The following is a 6,754-nucleotide window of genomic DNA, read 5'->3' as shown; positions in this document are numbered from 1 at the left end:
CAAATTGAATCCAGGACATTCTTTGGACCCATCATACTCAAATCTCCATCATGCCAGCAATCCTTTGTATTTTCGAAAGAGTGTGATATTTTGCTAAGAAGTGGACTGTCCAATAGTAACTGCGAGCAATATAAACTAGGGGCCGTGATAATTGGACAGTGGGTTGCTATTGGTCTACTGATTCTAACTTTTGTGATTACGGTCCTATGGATGGTAAAGTTGCAGAAGGGTGTTATTGTGAACGGGAAGAAAGGTTTTTTGAAATATGCTAGCTGTCATTATGAGATGGATCTTGAGGAATACTATGGGGATGATGGGAATAAAGTAGTGTCTCTGATGGAAGATCAATCACACATAAATGCCAGCATAAGACAGGTAAGAATCAGCGTATTAAAGTTCTTCTTCCTTATATTACTATTTTATTTTTATTTATTTTATTTTATTCGGATAACCAACAGCAATACAATACAAATAATGGGACCTTAAATTATGTATCTGCTTAGCCATTTATAGGTAATCGCAAATGGAAGTTAAGATGCAAATAGACCATATGCCATAGCAGACATTAAAAGAATTTACAAGTGAAAACTTAACAGTAAACAATGCTTTTTAAGCGCCGCTGGAGTGGGAGTCGAAAAAGTTTGAATTGAATAATTTATTTATGGTAGTGGGTTTCGTTCGAAATAATTCTAGATTCTATGCAGGCCTGTTTCGGTTGATTCCTACAGCCTAGGCTCTCAATATGACTCAACTCACCTCCGATTTGTGTACACCATAGAGATGGCTGATTCAGAGGTTATAGACCTTGGCTCTGTTGCTATTAGAAGAGAATCAGTCCTCTATAGTGCTCAGCTAGAGCCGCTATTCAAGACAGCACCCTGGACATTAAATCACAGGGATGATTATTATTGCCAGTGGAAATCCTGTGACAAGATTACTAGTTGTGGATTAACTGTGTTGCCATTCAAATCAAATGACACGGCTTTGGGATCAGCACTGGGTCTCAATACTAGTATCCCAAACTACTCCTCTTGTTTGAAGATCTATGGATACTGTACTTTTGGATGGGGTTGCAAAATGTTTGGATTCAATGTGGTTCACAAGGATGAAGAGGCAGTGATGGTTTACTCTGTATCCCATGGAGGTTCTCATGGAGGACACATAACTGTCCCTCCAGGCTGCTTGATGGACTCCTTAAATGATAAGTCCACTGGGATGCTGAAGGATTTTTATGCCCTATACTCTGACAGACGTGGCCTCTGGCTATGTCATGAGTCCTTATTCAGCTTGAAGCCAACTGCATCCATGCTAGGGGACTATCAAGTGTTTGCAGATGGGTCAGTGAACTTTATGTCCCAGGATGTATCCTGTGCACCTGATTGGGAGAGACCTAGCATATGTCGTTATCCCAAATCATTCATGAAATCATTATCCAACCTATGTCACAGGCCCTCAGAACTAGGTTACACTGTGTCTCTAGACCCCAAAAACTCAATGATCTCATGGAGACAATCAGGCAGTTCAACTATTAGGATTAGGTGTGACCGTGAGTTACCTTTACCATCCACAGTTCATATCTGCAATAATATGCAAATCATGGTCTGGGAAATCTCACACCTAAATGCACAGATTCTGCTCAGTTTTTCTGGCACCTCCCCATCATCTGATGCCACTTTTAGCTTCCCCCCAACTGTCCACATGAAGACTCACCTATTCAGATGTGATGGCCAGGTATATCATACTGAGCTATATGACCTTGTCTCTCTGAACACCACAGGACTGTCCTTCTCTAGAACTATTGTGCCGTATGAAAAACTTGACCTTATCCAAGAGGATCATTTCTCCGAGAGTGAACCGAACAGCCCTCTCACTTATGGGCTGTGGCACACCTTCATGAATTGGCTTCCTCTAATTGTCACAGTCCTCATCATCATGACTGCACTTTCCATTCTTAGCTGCCTCAGACACCTACTCACTTAGAATGGAAATGCAGTTGTGATCAGACCCTAGGCTCCACAACCAGTCCTCCTCATTGTACTCTATTTCTATTTCTTCCAAAATCTTCATCCGCTTCTACCCACACCTGGCTTGTGTGTCTGCAACAAACGTGTAATGTGCTATTACTTGTAAGTCGTCAATAAAAATTGTGAAATTCATCAGCGCCTATAATTTTAGAATAAAGAAGCCCTGCTCTTTACACTGAAGGATATTTAGTTGCCGATAGCAGGAATTTGCCGAAAGTCGATTATTTCATGCTATTGCAGTACATGCACGAGAATGAATGCTACAATGTTGCAGAGATACGTAGTGCTAAGGCATTACTAGCATCACGGGAAGCCTATGTCGACACAGCCGTAGGATATGTAGAAATCAAGAGAGAAGGAAACTCATGCACCGTTAAATGCAGGGTAACACCCGAACATAAAGTGAAAGCGAAGTTGTACCAAGTTTCAGCTGTCATTGACGAATCTGCCGAAAAGATAGTCACGGTAGAATGCAACGACTGCGCAGCTTCTGCAGGAGGATGCAAACATGCAATCTGTTTTGCCATTTGGCTTATAAAAAGGTCTGATGAACCTTCTACTACATCAACAACATGCTATTGGAGTAAACCAAAACTTGCTGGAGCTGTAGGTGACCAGCAGTTCATCTTAGCCAAAAACATAGGCAAAAAGAAAAAAAATCCGGACAATCTAAACATAAGTGTCAATCTGTCTATGTTCTCTGAAGAATGCAAGAGGCGAAAACTGACTACTGGAATGATTTTAAATTACTGTGGGAATCAACAGCCCACATTAAATGACTTTACGGTATTCAATTTGGTGGTGCAGTTTGTCCACCAATTTTATGATCACAGTTATGACAATTTAAAATCATTTTGTGCCAGTTGTGGCACAATTAACTGAAGATGTGGTTAAAAGCATTGCTGAAGCTACAAAAGCTCAAGACCACATTAAATGTATACAGTTAAACACTGTTACCTATGGTCTCAAGTCATCCTCGTACCTGGCTACGCGTTGTCTCATAGATCTTGCTGATAAATATAAGGATTTATATCCACGTGCATCATCAATACTTAACAATACCTTCGTAGATGATATGCTCCCAACCACTAACACTGAAACTGAATTGTTGAAAATGCAGGAGGAAATTATAGATCTTCTCGCCCTGGGAGGTAGGCTCACACATAGTCGGGTAAATAAATTAATACTTGTTACTAAGGTGGAAACTGATACTGCTATCCTCCGCACCAGTGTCTCTTTAGTCACTATGGCGACACCTGGGCTTGAGTTGATGGTGATGCTTGTCCTTTATGGACTAGTAGGAGGTTTAAGAATTGACGAACTAGAATCTACGCTTCGTAAATCTCCCACAGTTTGGATGGAAGATTACTCTGAAACGACACGAACTCCCAGAACTATTGATGGGAATAACTGGAAATCAAACACAGCAGGCAAATTCTCTATGGAAAGTCGTTCTGGTCCACATAGAGTCAACCCTCCAATGAGCTTATTGCTGCAGACTGGTGATGTAGGAGATCGTTCCATGGTTTCCAAATCAGGGGTTATCAGAAGCGGTCCAGAATTAGCAGCACTGTCAGACATGTCCCTTTCTAACAGAAAAGGTGTCCCTTCCTGCAATGCTGAACAAGTCCAAGACCGAATCATTTTCTCTCACTGCCCTGGTGAAATGACAGTAATCACTATAGCAGGATCCATGAAAATGACATGCTCACAAATTGAATCCAGGACATTCTTTGGACCCATCATACTCAAATCTCCATCATGCCAGCAATCCTTTGTATTTTCGAAAGAGTGTGATATTTTGCTAAGAAGTGGACTGTCCAATAGTAACTGCGAGCAATATAAACTAGGGGCCGTGATAATTGGACAGTGGGTTGCTATTGGTCTACTGATTCTAACTTTTGTGATTACGGTCCTATGGATGGTAAAGTTGCAGAAGGGTGTTATTGTGAACGGGAAGAAAGGTTTTTTGAAATATGCTAGCTGTCATTATGAGATGGATCTTGAGGAATACTATGGGGATGATGGGAATAAAGTAGTGTCTCTGATGGAAGATCAATCACACATAAATGCCAGCATAAGACAGGTAAGAATCAGCGTATTAAAGTTCTTCTTCCTTATATTACTATGCAGGCCTGTTTCGGTTGATTACTACAGCCTAGGCTCTCAATATGACTCAACTCACCTCCGATTTGTGTACACCATAGAGATGGCTGATTCAGAGGTTATAGACCTTGGCTCTGTTGCTATTAGAAGAGAATCAGTCCTCTATAGTGCTCAGCTAGAGCCGCTATTCAAGACAGCACCCTGGACATTAAATCACAGGGATGATTATTATTGCCAGTGGAAATCCTGTGACAAGATTACTAGTTGTGGATTAACTGTGTTGCCATTCAAATCAAATGACACGGCTTTGGGATCAGCACTGGGTCTCAATACTAGTATCCCAAACTACTCCTCTTGTTTGAAGATCTATGGATACTGTACTTTTGGATGGGGTTGCAAAATGTTTGGATTCAATGTGGTTCACAAGGATGAAGAGGCAGTGATGGTTTACTCTGTATCCCATGGAGGTTCTCATGGAGGACACATAACTGTCCCTCCAGGCTGCTTGATGGACTCCTTAAATGATAAGTCCACTGGGATGCTGAAGGATTTTTATGCCCTATACTCTGACAGACGTGGCCTCTGGCTATGTCATGAGTCCTTATTCAGCTTGAAGCCAACTGCATCCATGCTAGGGGACTATCAAGTGTTTGCAGATGGGTCAGTGAACTTTATGTCCCAGGATGTATCCTGTGCACCTGATTGGGAGAGACCTAGCATATGTCGTTATCCCAAATCATTCATGAAATCATTATCCAACCTATGTCACAGGCCCTCAGAACTAGGTTACACTGTGTCTCTAGACCCCAAAAACTCAATGATCTCATGGAGACAATCAGGCAGTTCAACTATTAGGATTAGGTGTGACCGTGAGTTACCTTTACCATCCACAGTTCATATCTGCAATAATATGCAAATCATGGTCTGGGAAATCTCACACCTAAATGCACAGATTCTGCTCAGTTTTTCTGGCACCTCCCCATCATCTGATGCCACTTTTAGCTTCCCCCCAACTGTCCACATGAAGACTCACCTATTCAGATGTGATGGCCAGGTATATCATACTGAGCTATATGACCTTGTCTCTCTGAACACCACAGGACTGTCCTTCTCTAGAACTATTGTGCCGTATGAAAAACTTGACCTTATCCAAGAGGATCATTTCTCCGAGAGTGAACCGAACAGCCCTCTCACTTATGGGCTGTGGCACACCTTCATGAATTGGCTTCCTCTAATTGTCACAGTCCTCATCATCATGACTGCACTTTCCATTCTTAGTTGCCTCAGACACCTACTCACTTAGAATGGAAATGCAGTTGTGATCAGACCCTAGGCTCCACAACCAGTCCTCCTCATTGTACTCTATTTCTATTTCTTCCAAAATCTTCATCCGCTTCTACCCACACCTGGCTTGTGTGTCTGCAACAAACGTGTAATGTGCTATTACTTGTAAGTCGTCAATAAAAATTGTGAAATTCATCAGCGCCTATAATTTTAGAATAAAGAAGCCCTGCTCTTTACACTGAAGGATATTTAGTTGCCGATAGCAGGAATTTGCCGAAAGTCGATTATTTCATGCTATTGCAGTACATGCACGAGAATGAATGCTACAATGTTGCAGAGATACGTAGTGCTAAGGCATTACTAGCATCACGGGAAGCCTATGTCGACACAGCCGTAGGATATGTAGAAATCAAGAGAGAAGGAAACTCATGCACCGTTAAATGCAGGGTAACACCCGAACATAAAGTGAAAGCGAAGTTGTACCAAGTTTCAGCTGTCATTGACGAATCTGCCGAAAAGATAGTCACGGTAGAATGCAACGACTGCGCAGCTTCTGCAGGAGGATGCAAACATGCAATCTGTTTTGCCATTTGGCTTATAAAAAGGTCTGATGAACCTTCTACTACATCAACAACATGCTATTGGAGTAAACCAAAACTTGCTGGAGCTGTAGGTGACCAGCAGTTCATCTTAGCCAAAAACATAGGCAAAAAGAAAAAAAATCCGGACAATCTAAACATAAGTGTCAATCTGTCTATGTTCTCTGAAGAATGCAAGAGGCGAAAACTGACTACTGGAATGATTTTAAATTACTGTGGGAATCAACAGCCCACATTAAATGACTTTACGGTATTCAATTTGGTGCTGCAGTTTGTCTACCAATTTTATGATCACAGTTATGACAATTTAAAATCATTTTGTGCCAGTTGTGGCACAATTAACTGAAGATGTGGTTAAAAGCATTGCTGAAGCTACAAAAGCTCAAGACCACATTAAATGTATACAGTTAAACACTGTTACCTATGGTCTCAAGTCATCCTCGTACCTGGCTACGCGTTGTCTCATAGATCTTGCTGATAAATATAAGGATTTATATCCACGTGCATCATCAATACTTAACAATACCTTCGTAGATGATATGCTCCCAACCACTAACACTGAAACTGAATTGTTGAAAATGCAGGAGGAAATTATAGATCTTCTCGCCCTGGGAGGTAGGCTCACACATAGTCGGGTAAATAAATTAATACTTGTTACTAAGGTGGAAACTGATACTGCTATCCTCCGCACCAGTGTCTCTTTAGTCACTATGGCGACACCTGGGCTTGAGTTGATGGTGA

The sequence above is a fragment of the Ostrinia nubilalis genome, chromosome 22 (assembly GCF_963855985.1).
Source record: "Ostrinia nubilalis chromosome 22, ilOstNubi1.1, whole genome shotgun sequence".
Lineage (NCBI taxonomy): Eukaryota > Metazoa > Arthropoda > Insecta > Lepidoptera > Crambidae > Ostrinia > Ostrinia nubilalis.
Note: the sequence above shows the minus strand (reverse complement) of the source record.